Source organism: Sorex araneus, chromosome 6 (genome assembly GCF_027595985.1).
Source record: "Sorex araneus isolate mSorAra2 chromosome 6, mSorAra2.pri, whole genome shotgun sequence".
NCBI lineage: Eukaryota > Metazoa > Chordata > Mammalia > Eulipotyphla > Soricidae > Sorex > Sorex araneus.
In genome coordinates, this window is record NC_073307.1 from 58,046,922 (window position 1) to 58,068,741 (window position 21,820).

Here is a 21,820-nt window from a genome sequence, read left to right on the forward strand (position 1 = left end):
ACAGAGGTTACTCCAGGCTCTGCATTCAGGAATTACTCCTGGCAGTGCTCAGGGGTCCATATGGGATGCTGGGAATCGAACCCAGGTCAGCCGCGTGCAGGGCAAACGCCCTACCCACTGTGCTACCGCTTCAGCCCCAAATCATTATTTTGTTAATAAGTAATTTTTGTTGGCACTTGCAATGCGCCAGACACAGCATGAGATGCTTCATATATATCATCTCACTGAGTCTCCACAGCAACCTGAGAAACTATCATTACTCCCATATGAAGAGGAGGAAACAGAGGCTTAGAAAGCTTCAAGTTCTGGAATGTAAGGCTCATGAAGGGTGGGGACAAGCTTTGAACCCAAGCTGCCTAACCCTGAGTCCAACACTAACCCCTCCAGTTACGGCATCTCATTGTTTGGGCCCATGTGTTGTCATCATTTAGAACAACCAGACATACTCCCAAAAGATGTTCTGATTTTTCTGTCCATAGCAAATAAAGACAAGTCCAAAGGGTAAGAGATAACTTGAAAACTAGTTTCATAGTCAAGGTTATTTAGATGGTGGGTAAAACAGGGTATATAGTGAAAGACGATAATCAACAGAAGTTAGGGACTGGGAAGATGGCTTAAAGGGTTGAAGCACATGTTTTGTATGTCAGATATAGTCCCCAAGCACCACTGGAGGGCATGACCTCCAAACACTGAGCCAGAAATATCCTCTGAGTACCACCAGAAATGGCCCAAAATCCAAAAGGAAAAGGAAAGAGAAGAGAAGCCTGCTATAACGCAGGGATTTCCTGGGGTTCTCAGTTCCACCCTGTGTGTGGTGGTAGGGAGGGAAGATCACACAGGCAGATAGGAGCAGGTGAATCCAAGAGCAGAGAACCCAAGAGGAGGGTCAGATTTCTCGTCCTACCAACAGCTTTATATATCCCACATGAGCTGTCTCCACTTCATTCGCATGAAGCGAAGCAAAGTCAGTACCAGCCCTGATGATGTCACAGGATTAACAAATGAAGAACAAGGAAATGGTATTTTTTTCTTCAAGAAATACCCTGCCTGAATTTCCTCAACAGGTTTCAGCTTCTCCATTCGAGAAAACAGTCCTGTTTTAGTAATCCAACAAAAGAACAAAAAGGCTGCCGGAAGGATCATCAGCAGTTTACGAGCCAACTCCAGAATTGGAGCCTGACTTGAAATCTGGCTTGACCATTTATGGCCGTGGGAACTAGGAGAGCTGCTTAATCCTTCTTGCCCACTGCCGTCCCCTGTAGACAGTGACAGGATCTACTTCTGGGGTCACTGGAAAGATCAGAAAATGTAGATGGAGCTGGGGCACACGGGAGGCCCCCAGCTCCATCTCTAGAACCACATGTTCCCTTGAGTGCCACTCCACGTGGCCCCAAAACCAAACTAAACCATAAAAGAGCTCCACAACAAAGTCTGGTGGGAGATGCCAGTCTAGTCCCTGTGCCCTGTAGTGGTGATGGTGAAGTGGCAGCAACAGTGATCACGATGCATGTATGGTACAGGGGATGGCAGCAGGGAGAAAAATGTCCTTTCCCATTACATTTGAAACAAAGGGCAGGGGCCTGAATCCAATGTTTTAGGTGGATGAAAACCTTTGGAATCTGATTTAAACATCAGCCACTTAGAAGCTGAGAAACAAGCCAGTCATTTAATTTTTCATGGTTTCAATTTTCTGACCTCTAATACTAATGTTAAACAAAAGAGTGACAGAGTCTGTTCTGGCCCTAAAAACTTGGATTCATCTGCCAGCACAGGTGGTAAACAGGAAAGATCTCTATTCTAAATGACAGCTGTACATAATTAGCAGCCAGTCATAGCTAGGTTATGCTTCCTCTAACTGGTCCCCTGTTAATATTCCCTCGGTTTTAAGTTATTTGAATAAGAGTTCTATGCGAATTCTAAACAACTCCCACAACTTGTCCCAGACAGAGCTGGTTCAGGACTGCTGAGATGGTTCAAGAGAGGCTGAGGTAAGTGTGGCTCTATTTCTAAAGCAGATCCTCGGTTCCACAGGCCATTGCATCCCCAGACTCAGTTGTTCTCCTCAGATGCCCCAGGAAGAGAACCACAGCCTAAATGGCCTGTCTGCTCATGCCAACCTTTGGGCTGGCCTGCTCCTTCCTCTTCTATTATTTTTATTTTTGAGGGGCAGGCACACCTGGCAAATGATCAGGGGTTACTCCTGGCTTAGTACTCAGGAATTACTCCTGGATGTGCTTGTGGGACCACATGGGATGCCGGGAATTGAAACCAGGTTGGCAGACAACTGCAAAACAAGCACCCTATTGGCTGTACTATCACTCCAGCCCAGTCGCCTCCTCCTTTTATTAACTGACCCCTCTGCCACTCTGGCATTAGCCTTCCCATCTGGGTCTTTCCTGACCAAGTTCCAAGGTAAGAAAATCTTAATTCAAAGGAAAGAGTGACCCAAGGGGAAAGGGGGGGGGCAGGGAAGCAGTGTGATAGTACAGCAGGGTAGAGTGCTTGTCCTGCTTATGGTAGACCCCCAACCCCACCAGGAGTGATTTGGGCTGGCCTGCTCCTTCCTCTTCTATTATTTTTATTTTGGAGGGGCAGGCACACCCGGCAATGTGAGTGTGGAGCCAGGAGTAACCCCTGAGCACTGCTGGGTATGTGACTTAAAAAGAAAAGAAAAAGAGTAAACCAAGAACAGACTTATAGAGAGTCAAGAAAAGAAAATACTGATCATGGCTGAAGGGGCGATTAAACTAGCAAAACTACTTCTCAGGTAGTGAAGGAAATAAAGAAACTGAGTATAATATGAAAGGAAACATCACAAACCAAAGTTACAGTGGGGCTGGAGAGACAGTAAGTACAAGGGCAAGATGTCTGCTTTGCATGCAGCCAACCTGGCTTCAATTCCCAGCAATGCATATGGTCCCACAAACACTGCCAGAAGTGATCCCTGAGCACAGAGCCAGAAGGAAGCCTTGAGCATTCCTGGATATGGCCCCAAATACACAAAAACAAAACCAAAAAATAAAACTGTTGAAAAGTCTCAGTAAACTGGACTTTTGATTGTCCCAGGAGACTAGCAAAAAGGCATCTGTCCAAACTAAGAAAAAGAATACACTTTTCCTAACTGAAAACAAACCGACTTTGTGTACTTAGATTTGTTTAATTGACAAAATAAGAGCAACGGCTTGGAAAAGATAAACCTGGGTTTGAGGGGCTGGAGCAATAGCACAGCGGGTAGGGTGTTTGCCTTGCACGTGGCCGAATCCCAACATCCCATATGTCCCCTGAGCACCACCAAGGGTTAACTCCTGAGTGCATGAGCCAGGAGTGACCCCTGTGCATTGCCGGGTGTGACCCAAAAAGCAAAACAAAACAACAACAACAAAAAAATCCTGGGTTTGAATCCAGTCACTTAGCACTGTTCAAGACACAGGACACATAGCACACTGCTTCTCCCCACACTCCGGTGGCTGGGTTTGTTGATCACATCATGCCTACCCCCACAGAGGTAGCAGGGGAAAGCGGGTGGGAGAGCTTTGTGAAATTCCACCCACACAGGGGGCTGTGGTTCAGACAGGAGAGAGCTGGGCTGATTCTTCAGCTGGCTGCTGTCTACACCCAGGGAGTTCCCTGAAACACAGACTAATGTCTTTGAACAGGGAACCACTTTGGTGTCTGGCATCGAGGCCTGTGTAGAATCTTCTACAGATGTTATCCTGGCTCTTGGAAACTGTCCAAAGCAACCATAAACAACTCAAGCTTCATTTTAACATTTAAACTATAAAAACTGGTTATTTCATAACACAAGAACCAATTCTTACTCCTGGGTATTGTGAAATTTTGCAGGGAATTGGGACACTTTGGACAGCTCTACTGTCAAAAAACTATGAGAACTCAGAAGTTCCATTAGAGACAGTCGTGCTTTCAACATGCCTCTTCTCCCTCTTACGACTTGGAGCAGAGGCTGTATTCAAGGAGAAAGATAAGAAGACTGTTTCCTATTAATTCACTTTAGCTTAACATGGAGACCTGGTGGTAAAGGAACCCAGAGAAATGGGAGCAGTCCTGAGGCTGGCTCTGCACCGCACCCCCTCCCCCTCCTCAGTCCAGCTTCTCTCAGGTCTGTGCTCTGCTTCTCTGGAAACCAAACAGGGTGGGGATGTCAACATACTGTCTGGCTGAGCCAGGACAAGCTGATGGGACTTCTAGGAGAAGTAGTTTTATCTATTCAAGTGATGAACAAGCAGGACATAATTGGTCTGCAATTTGAAAGTCTTTGTAGAAACAGCCAAAGCTCATTCCTCTAGTCTTAGAAGGGGGAGCTGCAATGGAAGAAGGGAAAACAATAGCTACAAGGTGTGAACAACACACTTAGAGAGGAGTGCGCCCAGCTTCTAGTATTTTATTCAACGGGAGCTACGTCTGTACCAGGAACTTCGCCATACTTATTGAGCAATAACTTCCACTGGGCATTGTTCTAAGGACACACATGTATTCACAACTTAATCCTCACAAGTGCCTGTTAGGTACTATTTTGTGGCTAATCTCATGAGGAGTGAGCTCTGGCATGAAGAGGTGAAGGATCTTGTATGGGTCCAAATGCCCATGAGTGGGGAAAGTGGTCTGACCATAGGGACTGTTCTTTTGACCATCCTGGTGACTCACACCAGAATGTGAGAACTGTGTGCTTGAGGTAGTAGACACAGGCAGCAGAGCCCCGTGGAGAATTACTATGGCTTCCTTCTGGAAACAAGTCTTGGGTAAATCTGAGAGATTCACTGGTTGCACCTATTACCAGTGGCATATAAGAGTTCTTGTCCAGGGGCTGGAGTGATAGCACAGTGGGTAGGGCGTTTGCCTTGCACGCGGCTGACCCGGATTCGATTCTCAGCATCCCATATGGTCCCCTGAGCACCACTAAGGGTAATTCCTGAGTGCAGAGCCAGGAGTGACCCCTGTGCAACACCGGATGTGACCCAAAAAACAAACAAACAAAAAAAAAAAACAAGGAAAAAAAGAGCTCTTGTAGGAGGAGCTAGAGTGACAGTACAGTGAGTAGAGCAACTGCCTTGCATGCAGCAAACCTAGGTTCACTCCCCGGCACCTCATAAGGTCCTCCAAGCCAACAAGGAATGATCCTTGAGCACAGAGCCATGAGTAATCCCTGAGCACTGTCAGGTATGGCCCCCAAACAAACAAGTAAACAAAAAACAAAACAAAACAAAAAAGGAGTTCTTGTATGAGACCTTCCACTGACTGGATCTGAATCTGTGAGGTGAATACAAAAGCACTGGCAAGTCATTCAAGGCCACTAGTATTTTCAGATTCAAATGTTATAGGACCCAGGGAGGGAGCAAGTAGCTTCCGTGCTCTTCCTGCCCCACCACACCCTCTGAGGATTTGCACAGCTGGAGCTGAAGTCACAGGATTGCCAAGGTAATGCCCAGGCTCTGGCCACCCGAATTCTGCCTGCAGTTTCTGAAGCTATTATGGAGTTCACTGCACAAGGGAGACCTGAGGTGCTCATCTTCAACACAGTTCAGGCTGGACTCAGCAGGCAGGGTGGAGTGAGCAAAAATCAACTGCCCACAGAGAAGAAACAAGGCCAGATCATTTGGGGCCAGGCCTATAAATCCCAGAACACTTTTGAACTTTCTGATTATGTGGCCAAAGTCTGGAAAGTGTTTTTCAAGAATCTGCTGAAACCACAGCTGAGAGTCGCCATCAGTGACACAAACTGAAAGTCAGGATCAAGATCTGCCCCAATGGAATGAACAACCACCAATATTCTAAAGCTCAGTAAATATATATTGAATTAGTAAACCTGCATTCTGGAGTTGCAACATTAACACAGTGGGTAGGGCACATGGCTTGCATGCAGCTGATCTGGGTTCAGTCCCCAACATCCAATATATATTCTTATTAATTTAATCAACTCAGAACACTGGACCTTTAATGAACTAGAAGGACAGATTTATAAATAAAAACAAAAAATAAGATTGAAAGACAGGAGACAATACAAAAAAACTATTAGTAACACAAAGAGATATATTTCTAATGTTCAAAGAACTCTTATAACTTACAAGAATTTAAAAAATAATAATAATAAAATCTCCATTTGTTAACAGGAAATTCCTAGAAGAATCTGAATATTCAATTTTTCATTTGAAAAAAGCCACCCTTTAGAGGCCAGAGTAATAGTACAGTGGGAAGGGTGCTTGTCTTGCATGTAGCTGATCTGAGTTCCCTACATGGTCCTCCAAGCACACCAGGAGTGATCCCTGAAAGCAGAGCCAGGAGTAAGTCCTAAGCACTGCCAGATGTGGCCCCAAACAAAAACAAACAAGTCATCCACACAAGTCCTGGAGCAAATGAACATGAAGACACACACTCCTGATCTTATGCATGATGTCACACATGATGTTCCATGAGGGTCAAATCATTTATATTTTAAAACTGAGAAAATTGAGGCTTGTAAAGATTTAATTCAACCATGTAACTGATAATAAGAGCTCAGATCAGGATAGAGATATATCCAATAACAAAGTCTCTGGTCGTTCTAACATGGCCCCAATTCAAGTTTTTGTGCGGTGGCTCAGATTCTCTTGGTCAAGTCCTAAAATCTGCCTAGCTAAACTCAAGTTTTCTCAACTGCAAATTAGGAATCAAAAGTACCATCAAAGAGCTGGAGTGATAGCACAGCAGGTAGGGCATTTGCCTTGCACGTGGGCAACCTGGGTTCAATTCCCAGCATCCCATATGGTCCTCCAGGCACCGCCAGGAGTAACTCCTGAGTGAGTCAAGAGTAACCCCTGTGCATCACCGGGTGTGACCCCCCAAAAATAAGTACCATCAAAATAGGGCCAGAGCAATAGAACAGTGGGTAGGGCACTTGCCTTGCACACAGCCGACCTGAATTCGATCCTCAGCAACCCATATGGTCTCCCGAGCCCACCAGGAGTGATTCCTGAGCAGAGCCAGGAGTAAGTCCTGAGAACTGCCAGAAATGACCCAAAACCAAACTAAAAAAAAAAAAAAACTGTTTTAAAAAAAGAGAAAAAGAAGAAAAAAATACCATCAAATGAGACAATATTGTGAGAAGTTGACAAGAAAACACATATAAAATTCTTGGAGCAGGGCTGACACATGGCAAGTACTCAGCTATCTGATTCATTCATTCAACAAATATTTAATGAGCTCATGCCTCAGGCGGGCACTGTGCCAGACACTGAAAATTCAGCTATGAACCAAAGTGCCTTTGCCCCCACGGGACTTACATTCTAATGGAAAAGAGAATATAAATAAGATAAACACATAAGAAAAAATAGAGTACATTAGATAGTGAGAAGGAGAAAAAAAAATTAAGCAGAAAAATGGGGAGAATGGTTCCCATCTCTCACTAACGGGCAAGATTTGAGTAAAGAGCCAAGTGAGGTTGCAAGACATTCAGACATCTGGTAGGGAACGTTCCTGTCAGAGAAAGATTATAAATGAGACTAAAGTAACAGAGAAAAACGCCAATATGGCCGGCATGAAATGAGGAAGAGTGTGGAAAGACAGGTAGCAGGTGCAAGTAGAGGATAACTGGGGCTTGCAAGCACTGCTTTTCACTGAGTGAGATGCAAAAAAAAGTGATCAAATCTGGCTCATCTTCAAAAGAATCACTGGGATGACACTGCTGAAAATAACTGAAAGGGCCAAGGACAGAAGTCAGCAGACCAGTCAGAAAGTTACTGTCAGAATCCAGGCAGAGATGGTAGGGCTCAGCCTAGGGTGGTCAGGTTTGAGATTTTTTTTTTTTTGGGGGGGGCACATCCAGCAATGTTCAGAGGTTACTCCTGGTTCTGCACTCAGGAATTTTCCTGGGTGTACAGGGGACCATATGAGATGCTGGGGATAAAACCTGGACCAGCTATGTTCAAGGTGAGCTCCCTCCCCGCTGCATTATCTCTCCAGCCCTAAGATTTGAGACAATTTTTAAATTTAGAACCAAGAATTTGTGGCAGCTCAGATTTGGGATGTGAGAGTTGTGAGGAGTTGGGGAGGACTCCAGGTTTTGGACTGAGTAACTGAAGGAACAGAGTTGCCATTTACTGAGATAAGAGGCTTCCCGGTGGCAGCCCCGACAACAAGAAATCTAGGGCGCTGGGATCCAATCAGAAAGGCAAAGTGGGTTGTTGTCATCAGGAAAAGCGTACTGGTCACTGTGTTTCAGGCCAGGACTTCAGCCCCTGGGAGAAAGGCAGATAAAAACAAGGCACAGGGATATGAGGCAGGTTACCATGGAAATCTGGCACCCAAGAACCACACAGGAGTCCAGTTATCAGCACTAGGGCACAAGGCCAACAGTGGTACTAGAGGCCAAATTACAGAGTATAAGGCAGTTCAGTTATCTGCCTCAAATTGGGCTTGGTCCTAGAGGCTGGCAGGTGAGGGGCCCTTGGGGGAGAGGCTACAAAGGAAGACGGAAACCAAACAGACCCATGTTTGTCTAAATCACATCAAAAGGCACCTTCAAGGCTGATTCTGTGTCTCTCACACACTGCACAGGGCCACATGCAGAGCACTTTAGAAGAGGCCTAGGCACGTAGAAATACAACTCCTTCCAACAAGGGGCACCAGTTTATCTGCATCTGACATTTGGGGTACAAGGTGAAGACGGAGGAAAAGGATAGATGCTGGACTCTTTACAGTTTGCCAAGGAACTGGGAAATAAACACAAGGGACATTCTGGGGTCAGATGGGAGGCAAATGCAGCTACCACCATCCCTGGTGCCCAAGGAGAGAAAGCAACCTCAAGCTGTATGGTTCAAACAAGTGGGGAAGACCAGGAAGACTGCTCAATGGGCTGAGAGCACACAGTTGCATACAGGAAGCCTGGGTTCAATCCCCACCACCACAAGGTCCCCAAGCACTGTTGGGAGCAAGCAGAGCTGGGAATAGCCCCAGAGTCCCACAGGGTGCGGTCTCCTAATCCTCCTCCCACCACCCCCACAGGAAAAAAAAATAAGGCTGAGGAGCTATGATGCTAGAAATTGCCTGGTGAGAGGAGGCTTTCACTTAGAAACACAAGATTAAAATAAGTACCAGGAGGTTGTCTCCATGGCTTGGAGGCTGGTCTCTCATTCTGGGCAACTCAGAGAAGGGAACACCAAGTAAAATGTGATCGGAGGTCACGCGGGGAAAGGGTGATGTGTGCCAAATATAGACTAGAGACTGAACACAATGGCCACTCAACACCTTTATTGCAAACCACAACACCTAATCAGAGAGAGAGAGATCAAAAGGGAATACCCTGCCATAATGGCAGTGTGGGGTGGGGGGAGACGGGACTGGGGAGGGTGGGAGAGATGCTGGGTTTACTGGTGGTAGAGAATGGGCACTGGTAAAGGGATGGGTTCTCGAACTTTGTATGGGGGAAACATGAGCACAAAAATGTATAAATCTGTAACTGTACCCTCACGTTGATTCACTAATTAAAAATAAATAAAATATTTAAAAAAAAGAAGCACAAGATTAAGCAGAGGTTAACTTGGGAGTGGTCTCACTCAGCAAGACCTCTATTGCTAGGTTTATTCTCAGGCTCCTAGATTCTGATCAAATTGTTTTCTACATACTTTCCTAGTTACAGTGTAAGATATTCTCACCAAAATACAAAGATCTTTTAAATTTAGGAGTCAGAGAGAAAGTATAGAAGTTAAGGTGCTTGCCTGTGTACAGCTGACAATGGTTTGAACCTCAGGGGTCCTCTGGACCCCACCAAGAGCACCTCCACCATGAGCATCCCCACCACTACCCTAGCCAGAGGTGGAAGTAGCACCCCAACACTGCTGGGTAGGGTTCCAACCCCCCAATTAAGTTAATTAAAGCTGGAGAGATAATACAAGGATTAAAGCACATGCCTTGCATGTAGCTAACCCTAGTCATCTGTCTGTTACATCTTAAGGCCCCCTGCACCAATGGCAGCAACCCCCTGAGCACAGAGCTAGGAACAACCCCTAAGTACCACTGTGTTGGCCAAAAAACTAAGTTAAATCAAGTATCTGTAGCCCTTCTGTAATGATCTCAATATATTTAGTATCCTACTTAATCACAAAGATATATATCTGTGTGTATATAAATATATAACAATTTCATAATTAGAATAATTTCTTCAGTTACCACTAAAAAAATTTTGGTTTATATTTTAGAAATGACAAGTGAACACATACTATCAAGTGAATTAGAGAGCATAACTTTGCAAATCTTCTATTTTCATAGTGTAATATCTGTACAGTTCTTTTTCCTTTAGTGACATCTTTGACTGTCACAGACTTCTATTTATTTGTACACCTTAAACTAAAGTCTTTCCCATTTTCTCAAAAGCTCTCTACATTAAAGACTGAAGAACTGTGAAGCAGTATATGGCAAGTTCTGCAGAGAGCCATGAAATGTGTGCAGAGTAGCCTTTATCACCTGCCAATCCAGGGACAGACCAACTCTGCACACCAGTCTCAAAGCCCGGAATTAAATTCTCTGCCTCAGTAAATATGCAAACGACTTAATGTCATGAACTTTGGAGTCATTTTTGAATAGTCAACAGTTGGAATGTTAGATCTGCAAAGGCTAAGTGTTTCCTGTAGTTAAGATAACACACATTCAAATCAGTTAGAGGCCAAATTTAAAAAATGGTTAGGTTAAATATCTTTGCCAAAAGGCAACAAAGCCACATGTGTTAATAACCTTATATCTATTTCTGCTCTATAACTAATTCTACCCATGGAAATCTATGATCAGAAACACAGATGACCAACACCAAAAATAAATGTAATTTTACTAAGTTGTTTTTAACTGAGAAATACTGGAATCTTCAAAAATGTCCAACATGTAAGAAATGATTAAAAAATATAATGCATGTTATATTTTTATTAAAATTACATTTGAAAAATACATGAAAAAAAACACTGGAATGGTCATTTCTAATTAAAGAAATATGGATAAGTATGGAAGAAAGAGAACAGTGGGTAAGAAAGGCATGTACCTTGCCCACAACTAATTTGGGGTCCCCTGAGGGGTCCCATAGAGTCCCCTGAACCCACCAGGCATGATCTCCTGAGCACAGAGCCAAGAGTAAGCCCTAAACATAACCAAGTATGGCCCAAAAGCAAGCAAACAAATAATAATGCTAAGCATTGGTAGCCTATTTATGAGAACAAACTGTGGTGGCACAATCCACAAAAGAGATTTAATATCGCAGTGGTGATGCCTGAGTTTAAAAGCGCACAGTCACAGCAGGGACACAGCATCTGCCACTGCAGGCCTACACAGGGCACTTCCCATGCCCGCTGGTGGAGGCCTCTGCATTCCAGCCTGTACAGTAGAAGCTTCCAGACACAAGTGGTGAGTGGGGTGGAAGAGGCAGGGCCAGAACCCCATGTGCATGTTGGCAAGAGGGGGTGAAAAAATATGGTGTGGCAGCATGTAGGAGTCAGAGGAACCCTCCACATGCACCCCTGTAATAATGCTGGGCATGTGATTGCTCTCAGTCCCGACCCTCACTGTCCAGGTGAGAAACCACAGGGAAAGAAAAGATGCTGGAAGAGTCTGCCCAATGTCTCAGGACTAGAAAATGGCAGAGACCAGATCTGCATTCAGAGTGTGGCCTTTGACGGACATACTGTGCAGCCTCTGTATTGCCCTAAAACTTTTATTGTTTCCATTTGCTTTTGTTTTGCGGTCATATCTGGCAGTGTTCAAGGAAATACTCCTGGGACAGTGCTCAGGCATCACTCCTGGTGGTACTCAGGGGACCATACAGTTCCAGAAATTAAACTCAGGGCTCCTACTTCCTACATGCACTCTTGTCCTTTGAGTCATCTCCCTGGTCCCTCAAACTTTTATTTTAAGGCAAAACGCACATTGGCACCTTTGTCCTAAACAGCTTTTCTTTTTCTGTTTTTGGGCCATACCCAGTGATGCTCACGGATTACTCCTGGCTCTGCACTCAATAATTAGTCCTGGAGGTGCTCAGTAGACCATATAGGATGCTGGGGATCGAACCCCAGTTAGGCACTCGTGCAGGGCAAATGCCCTACCCACACTACTATCTCTTTAGTTCCACATTTTTTCTTTTTCAAACAGACCACTGGCTTTGAGAAGTTCCCATCTCTTCCTACTGTTCCTTTGTAGAAATGTTAAATGAATGGATTACAATTTGATCTTGTGAACAGTATTTGGAGTATCCAGGCTATCCCTGACCCTCTTTTGCAGGAATAATTGGTAGCATGTCAAAGGCAGAATACAAGTGGCAGGATGCCAATTCTCTTGTTCAAGTTTTCATGGTCGCAGATGTTCCTAATTCAGTGTGTGGAGCCAACACGTCCCTGCCACTTTTATCATTTCAAAGGTCTTTGTGCCCAACTCCCAGGAACCACGGATGGTTTACTTTTCTCTTTCATTCTCTAATTTCTTCAACACATATGGTTAGATAAAAAGGAAGGGGGAAAAGCACAACTCAAATATGTATTAAAAATATGACACTGTATTTTTGGTGACGGCTCCTATTTTAGGACAGATGCACATTCCAAAGCTATTAAGCAAGCTCCTAGCTTTCTGTGCTTCTCACTATTTCCTTGGGCTGCTGGAAGTTAAAATCAAAGGCAGACTAGTAAGCAAACCAAACACAGAGAACTATAAATGCAAAGAGTGTGGTGTTTGGAGGCACAGATCTAGAGAGAATTTAGGGACAAGACCAGAAGAAAAGTCATTATTTGAAAAAGAAACTAAGACAAAACACAAAAAGATGGTAGTAGACAGGAAAAATCTTCCCTGAAAATAATGCATGCTGAAAGAATGTGTGAATGTGGTCTTTAAATTGCAGGCAGAAGCCCAAGGTCACTGCCCTATCTCAACACATCTAACAGTATTTGGATTAAAGGGTAGTGTTTCAGGGCTGGCAGAGAGCATGCTGCACTCAAGAGCAGGGCTGGCGAAGGGTCACGACCTTGGAACAAAATTCCCTCTCACTTTTAAGTTTTGAGTTAAATGCCTATGCCCACAAAAGCCACAAACTATGACGAATGAATACATACCAACAAAATGTAGTTAGTGGCTTGGGAAGAAATCAATTATCTTTATAACTTATATCCCTTAACTCACTGCAGCTCCCAAATCTTTTGGTCAATATCTCTTTGTCTCCCAAAATCTCATTTTATCATATAGATAAATATTAGCCCTATTTTACATTTTAGAAAATCAGCATGGTGATCTTAAGGATAAAGATCAAGAGAGCAAGTTGCCACTCTCCACATTATACCAGCAGCCTTACCCCCAGGCAGGGTCTAAAGGAAGCAGATCTAGAGCAAGGAGCTACTTAAATTCCAGTAGCTACTTAAATTCCAGACAGCGATGAGGGAGGCCAGGAAGATTGAGGAGCTGAGAGGTAAAGGTAGAGGCAGAGTTCCTGAAGACCACAGATGGTACAGGGGCTGTTTGAGGTCTCTGAGGAGACTCTTCCAGGAGTCTCCCAGACTCTGTGGTCATCCAGGGCATAGGGCAGAGCAGTCCCTCCATCAAAGAGGGGTCAGTGGCTGCAGACAACTGTTCAGGCCAGGGCACAGAGCTGACAGTGTTCAATGAAGATCAGTGGTCATTCAGGAGACTTGAATTTGAGCACTAAATGATCCCTGAAGAGCTACCAGGAGTACCTCCCTTCCCCTAACGCCCCCTGGGAGTAGCTTCTGAGCACTGCTGGGTGCCCCCCACACACACACCAAAAAAAAAAAAAAGGATATAGTCATAGCAAAATTCTTGAAAAAAAAAAAAGGCCAAGATCAATAGGAATATTACCTGTTTTCTATAATAACACAAGTGTCACTTTTATAATAGGGTGTAAATGCTGCTATGAGGCTGAGGATGTGGTTCAGTGGTAGAGCATAGGCTGCGGATGTGGAAAGCTGAGTCTGATCCCCAGTGCAAAACACACACACTTGGAGCAATAGTCCAGTGAGTAGGGTATTTGTCTTGCATGTGGCTGAACTGGGTTAAAACCCTGGCAGCCCATATCGACCCCAGCACACCAGAAGTGATCCCTAAGCACAGAGCTAGGAATAAAATCCAATCACAGACAGGTGTAGCCCCAAAACAAACTAAAGCAAAACGCACACATTTTTAAAATGGTTTATGAATAGTTTAAAAGGCATCTTAGCTTTTTTATTTTATTGGAGGAGGGGCTGGGTTTTTGGATAACACCTGGCAGTGCTCTAGTGTTTTCCCAGATCTGTGCTCAGAGGTTACTCCTGGAAATGCTTAGGGGACCAGGTAATGCCAGGAATAGAATTGGAGTCTGTTATATGCAAGAGAAGAGCCTTAACTCTCTTACTATCTTTCCAGTCCCAAAAACATATCTTAGATTTTTAAAGAATAAGTTATATTGTATATTTTTATACAGTCATTTTGATTTGTTAATGGTATCACTCCCTTTTATCTTTATTTTAAATGCCAAAATTTAACCAAAAGCCTACAGTTTTAAGGCTGCAGATGTGGATCAAGTGGTAGAGTGACTGCCTGGCATGTGTGAGGTCCCAGGTTCAATTCTTGGCACTGCACAGTCATACCTCAATACCCCAGGAAGGCAAGGAAAAGTTATAACTATACCCTGCTAGTCATGTACAGGAAGAATCTGTCTCTCTCCACAGCTACCTCACAATCGAGTCAAACCTTGTAGTGAACAAGGCACTACAGTTGGAACAGGCCAGAGAAAACGATGAACTCTTCCCTAATGAGATGAGTCAGCCTGAGCTCTCAGAGAAGATAATGCCTATTTCCTCTTCTGTCTTCACTGTACATATGGCAGGCCCTGCCTGTAACCCTAACTAGCCCTGATTACTGCTCCGCCCTTTGCTAAGGATTATCAGAAGCAGTTTGGGAAAGTTTGAGTTGGTATATATATATATATATATTCAAAAAGATATATATATATTCAAAAAGATATAAGAGAATTTTTTAAGCACGTCAACTGCCTTGATCCAAAGACCCAGCAGTGAATCCCGGAAGACAGCAGCTCACCAGAGATTTCTCCAGGCCCCCTGCAGAGTCGATTTCACCCGGGCACCTCAGATAGAGCAGGTGTTCTCTCTCTGCCTACCCCAAATGAACCCCTGGTAGCCACAAACTTTCAGAAAAAATCCAAGTACTGGGGACCAGAGACTGAAGACTCCCAAGAAACAATGCAGTGGGGATGGGGCTGTCCCTTCCAGTCTCCCGCCCCTTTGAGGGCCTGGCTGTCACGCCCACAAACTGCCTCCAGGTGCCATTTCAGCAAATTAATGGCCTTGATCCAGAGACTGGCAAATGAATCTCAGAAAGCATTAGCTTACTACCAAGATGTCTCCAGACCCCAATCATTTACAGTTTTAGAATTCCAAGAGTGCGCAGCTCATAATATTCATAATAAGCAATAGAAAATAAATTATCAAGCATCTGCCTGTGGCAGGCACGTTTGAGTGGTGGTGGGAAAATTCGAGATAATGGTAATGGGAAGGTGTAATGGTGGTGGGATTGGTGTTAAAATATTGAATGTAATCAATGTGAACAACCTTGTGAAAATAAAATTTAAAAATTAAAAAATATTGGGGCTGGAGCGATAGCACAGCGGGTAGGGTGTTTGCCTTGCACTCGGCCCACCCGGGTTCTAATCCCAGCATCCCATATGGTCCCCTGAGCACTGCCAGGGGTTGATTCCTGAGTGCAGAGCCAGGAGTAACCCCTGTGCATCGCCGGGTGTGACCCAAAAACCAATAAATAAATAAATAAATAAATATTTTAAAAAGATATGAGGGAAATAGAGAAAGAACTGGAGCAGATATCACTGCACAATCCACTGAGCAATACCCAGTGTGGTGCTCCATCCCACATCATCATCATCATCATCATCATCATCATCATCATCATCATCATCATCATCATCCCATTGATCATCGATTTTCTCCAGCGGTCTCAGTAAAGTCTCCATTCGTCCTAGCCCTGAGATTTTAGAAGCCTCTCTTTACTCGTCCTTCCCAAAAGTGCTGCACTGGAGGCTCTTTCAGGGTCAGGGGAATGAGACCCATTATTGTTACTTGTTTTGGCATATGAATACGTTACGGGGAGTGCTTATAGCTCCATCCCACAAAAAAAAAAAAATACAAGAGACTAGAGGGATAATGCAGTGGAGAAGTCATTTTCCTTGCACACAGCCAAACTGGGTTCAATCCCAGCATACCATAAGGTCCTCCAAACACCACCCGGAATGGAGCACAGAGTAAGCAGTAAGCCCTGAGCACTGGGTGTGGCCCAAACACAAACAAGAGTTTCAAATAATAAAACCCATAAACTGGAATTCTTCAAAGTTAAAATTTTCTGCTCTTTTGCACTTTGAGACTTTAAGAAAATGAAAGGACAAGTCACAGGCTGGGAGATAGTATCTGAAAAATTACAATCTGAGAAAGAAACAGTCTCCAGGGCTGCGGTGTTGATCATGTGGCAGCACAGGTGTCTACAGGTGTGAGGTTTGGAGTTTAATCCCAGCACCTCTTGGCCCCACCAGCACCAGGTGTGTCCCTATTCTCCTCAGAACCACACAAGAAATAGAGAAATAAACTTTGAAATATTTTTAAAACTCTCACAACTCAATAATGAGAAGATGAATAACTTGATTTAAAAATTGAGTAAAAGCACTCAACTGAGTCAGGGATCTACGTGGTCCACCTACAGTCCAGCAGTACAGCACTTGCCAGACAGGCATGAGATCCTGGGTTTGACTTCCAGCCACCGTCCTCCAATAATTTTGGGGGAAAAGATTTGAATAGTTTTTCACCAGAATAGTAAATAAGCATATAAAAAAATACTCAATACCATTAGTCACTAGGAAAATGCAAATAAGAACCACAATAAGATAGTGAGGATGACTGATAAAAATAAATGTAGCACTGATAAAAACAAATGAAGACAGTAGCACTGTCTTCCCGTTGTTCATTGATTTGCTAGAGCAGGCACCAGTAACATCTCCATCGTGAGACTTGTTACTGTTTTTGGCATATCGAATATGCCACGGGTAGCTAGCCAGGCTCTACGGTGCAGGCAGGATACTCTCAGTAACTTGCCGGGCTCTCCTAGAGGGATGGGGGAATCTAACGCAGGTTGGCCAAGTGCAAGGAAAATGCCCTACCCGATGTGCTATCGCATAAATAAATAAGCCCTGAGCACCAGATGGCCCATATGACCCCCAGCACTACAGGGTCCAAGCAGCAACACAACTCAGTCAGTTGTCAGTACAGCTGACAAAGAATCACCCAAAGTGGTGCTTCAGGGCATCCCTTCCCCAGTCCCCCTCAAAAAAGACAAAAACAAAAAATACAGGGTGGAAAGAGTACAAAAGTGCTTGACTTGCACACAGTCAAGCCAGATTCTATTCCTGGCACCACTAGGAATGATCTCTGAGCACAAAGTCAGGAATAGCCCTGAACACAGTCAGATATGACCCCAAATAATAACAACAACAAAACCCCAGAAAATAACAAGTGTTGGCAAGATCATAACTCTGAACACCAGTGGTAGGAGTGTGAAGGTGGGGCAATTGCTGTGGAAAGCAGAAATGGAGCTTCCTCAAACATACTGAAAACAGAATTATCACATAATCAAGCTAATCCCCTTCTAGCTATCCCCAACTCCCCAATCCTCCTCCCATAAAGAAAAGAAAGCAAGTTCTTGGGCCAGACAGCCAGTATAAGAGGGAAGGTGCTTGCCTTGAATGCAGCTGATCAATCCACACACCACATATAGTACCGAAGCACCGAGCACAGAGCCCTGAGTAGTCCTGAGCACCTCAGGAGTGGCCCACCATAACCCCAAGATGGCATGTACCGAGAGATATTTGCACACCATGTTCACTGAAGCACTATTCACAATACCCTAGAGGTGCAAGTAACCCAAATATCTATCAATATATAAAGAGAGAAAAGTTGGGCAGCAGAGATTAAAAAAAAAACAAAAAAAAACAGCACCTGGAGCACTATGAGAAGAGATCCCTGAGTACACACAGCCAGGAATAAGCTCATACCACTGGGTGTGACTGGAAGGGAAAGGAAGAAGGGGGAAGAGAAGGGAGGGAAAAAGATAGAAATAAAACATAGCGTATACATACAATAGAGTATTATTCAGCCTTAAAAAAATAAAAAGGAAATCCCGTCACATGGATGTCAACATGGATGAGCCTTAAGGATATTAAGCTACGTGAAGTAAGCCAGCCACAAAATGACAAGTATTGTATGATTTCCCCTTATTATAAGAGATCCCCAGAGTCCTCATATTCATAGAGATGATCTAAAATAGTGTTGCCAGGGGCTGGAGGAGGAAATGGAAAGGTTATTCAATGGGGATAGGTTTCAGTTCTAAAAGATAAATAATTCAGAATGCTTGAACAGCAATGTAAATGTAATTTACACTACTGAACTTAAATGGGTAATATAAAAATTTGAGCAATAGTACATTGGGTAGAGTACTTGCCTTGCATACAACTGACCTGGGTTCAATCCCTGGCACACCAGATGGTCTCCCAAGACCACTAGGCGTGATCCCGCAGCACAGAGTCCAGAATAAACCTAAGCACTTCCAGGTGTGGCCCAAAAACAAACAAAAATTAACTTTAAGAAAAACCTGTGCTGGGGCTGGAGCGACAGCACAGCGGGTAAGGAGTTTGCCTTGCACGCGGCCGACCCGGGCTCGATTCCCAGCATCCCATATGGTCCCCTGAGCAGTGCCAGGGGTAATTCCTGAGTGCAGAGCCAGGAGTAACCCCTGTGCATTGCCGGGTGTGACCTAAAAAGCGGAAAAAAAAAAAAAAAAACCTGTGCTTCCAGGATTCCCTTTCCTTCTTAGTTTGTCAAGAATCCTACAAAGAGGCCTCTACTAGATCTAATCAAAAATAATATGAGGCTCAAAACAATAGTAAAAATTATAATTATAATCCACCAAATAAACTATAAAACTAAATATAAATAAACAACTGAGTGCTTGATCAGGGTAAAGTATCTCCTCACAAAATATTTATGAACTATGTAGGGAAAGAGTAACTTAGAAGGGACAAGTCTGACAAACTTAACCAAGTAATAAAATTGAACAGCAATTGTAACAGGACAGATGGAAATCACATAATGGAATACAGTAACAGCAGGAAAACCACTATTCCTGCCAAAGGTGCATATTCTGAAACTAAATAACCGAGAAAGACCAAAAAAATAACTGCACTGTAATCTTCAAAAGTGGCAAGGTCACAAAAGTAAACAACAATTTTTTCAATGTCAAAAATGAAAGAAAACTCTTCCCAGACTGAAGGAGATTAAGAAGACTGACTAAATACACATGATTCTGAGCCAGATCCTTGTGTCACAGAGAACAGTAATGGTGAGACTTGAATGGATCAAATGTAAGAATGAATGAAAAGAATGAGCACTGTTGGCTGGAAAGATGTTCAAAAGATGCTTTGCATCCAAGAGGGCCAGGTTTGATCTCTAGTATCACATATGGTTCCTCCAGTGCCACCAGGAGTGACTCCTAAACACAGATCCAGAAACTCCTAAGCATCTCCAGGTGAGACCAAAAACCAAAACAACCCCCAAACAGAATGATCATTGTGAATTTCCTTCTGTGTGTGTTCTGGTCACACCTGGTGCTGCTCAGGGATTACAAGGTACCTTGGCCTTGTTAGTTTCCTAATTTTCATGGCTCTATTTTGTTTATGTAGGACAATGTTCGTGCTATAGGAAATACACAATGAAATATTTGGGGTTGATACAACATTAGGTGAGAACTTATTTTCTTTTTTTTTTTCTTTTTGGGTCACACCCAGCGATGCTCAGGGGTTACTCCTGACTCTGCACTCAGGAATCACTCCTGGCGGTACTCAGGGGACCATATGGGATGCTGGGAATCGAACCCGGGTCGGCCGTGTGCAAGGCAAATGCCCTACCCACTGTGCTATTGCTCCAGCCCCGTGAGAACTTATTTTCAAGGAGAAGAAAAGTTACTTGTACTACACTTGAAACTTTTTTCTAAGTTTGTGGTTTTTCAAAGTAAAACAGTATTCAAAGAAAAGAGTCCTGACAAGGCCTTTACTTCATCCCATTCCTGGTGCAACACGAGCAGGACATAGGGTAAATTCAGTACTCCTCTCAGTCATAAGGTACCTACCATAAAACCAGGATCCCAAACTCAGCAAGCTTCAACTATGCTCTTTTCTGCAGCCTGAAATCCAGCATAAAGCAGAGGTCTACTTCAATATGGATACTGAATCTAACAGGCTAACAGAAGATATTTCTCTGGTGAAGAGAGGAGTATATTGCTAATATAAGCAAAAGTACAATGAGCTCTCAATGTCATTATATTACAGACAACAGTATATTCAAGTGCAACAAGGCACAAATACATTCAGGTTCCTCTAAACACCATTATGATTTGGCGGGATGGGGGAGGACAGGGACAGATTTAGATTTAGGCCAAACTTGATTTATTCAGGGCTACTCCTAGCTCAGTTCTTGGGAGTTAATGTGATATTAGGATTTGAGCTCAGGGTTTCATACACATGCAAGGGAAGTGCTATACCAGTGAGCTATATCCCTGGCCTATAATCACCACTAAGTTTAAAACTGCTATGTTTGGAGCAGGGGTTAAAGAGATAGCTCAATAGACTTAGCACAGGCTTTGCATGCAGGAAGTCTAACATGCAAAGGTTCCCTGGCACCACATGGTTCCCTGAGTGCTGACCAGGTGTGGCCACAAAAGAAAGAAAATAAAATCTTAAAAAATAAAAAGTGTTCTATTAGCATGTTCGAATGGAAGTCTCTTGGACATCATCGAACAAGTGAACCTAATTTTCACAAGAGACAGTACTTTTAAAGGGGCAAGGCATGCCAATAAATGATGTATGTTTAATCATAAAGTTTAGGGGCCAGAACAATAGCACAGTAGGGAAGGCTTGCCTGGGTTTAATCCCCAGCACCCCATAGGTCTCATGTGCCCTGCCAGGAGCGATTCCAGGTGTGATCCCAGTGACCCCACTAGTGCAGAGCCAGGAGTAAGCCCTAAACACTATCAGGTGTGGTCCCCAAATAAAAACAAACAATCATAGTTTGATTTTTAATACCAAATCTCAAATTGTGTCATTTGAAGGATAGTCTCCTAAATTTTAAGATACTAAGATATCAAAGGCAGTCTGATTTCATATTGGCCTGAAGAAGGATCTTTACTGATAAAAATGATTAAAGTTTGGACAAATTGTTGTTTGTCTGTTTTTTCTTTTTTGGGTCATACCCAGCAATGCACAGGGGTCACTCCTGGTTCATGCACTCAGGAACCATTCCTAGAGGTGCTCAGGGGACCATATGAGATGCTGGGAATCGAACCCGGGTCGGCCGCGTGCAAGGCAAATGCCCTACCCACTGTGCTATTGATCCAGCCCCTGGGACAAATATTATTAAAGGATCCTACCCACCACACTTACTCCTGCCTTAGATCACAGCTGTCCAACAGAGTAGTGGCATAAAGTAATCATTACTTTATAATAATTAAAATATAATATAAAAACATCAGATTTCAACATTTGTCCCTCCAAAAGAATATAAACTAACTCATTAAGTTTTTCAAACAGGCTATATGCTGAAATAACATTTTAGATATACTGAGCTAATCTGGGCATTAAAATTAATTACATCTGTTTCTTTCCCCTTCTAATATACTAGAAAAATTTCCATTACAGATGCACCTGGCATTACTTTGCTATTAGCAACTGCTCCCTTAGACCATTTGTAAA

At 43.6% G+C, this 21,820-nt stretch overlaps 1 protein-coding gene across 3 annotated transcripts in view; it reads right to left on the reverse strand.

Annotated features, from left to right (window-relative positions):
- The window catches only part of CRTC3 (CREB regulated transcription coactivator 3), an 84,493-nt gene that overhangs the window by 50,426 nt on the left and 12,247 nt on the right, over positions 1 to 21,820 (reverse strand). The window lies entirely within an intron of this gene.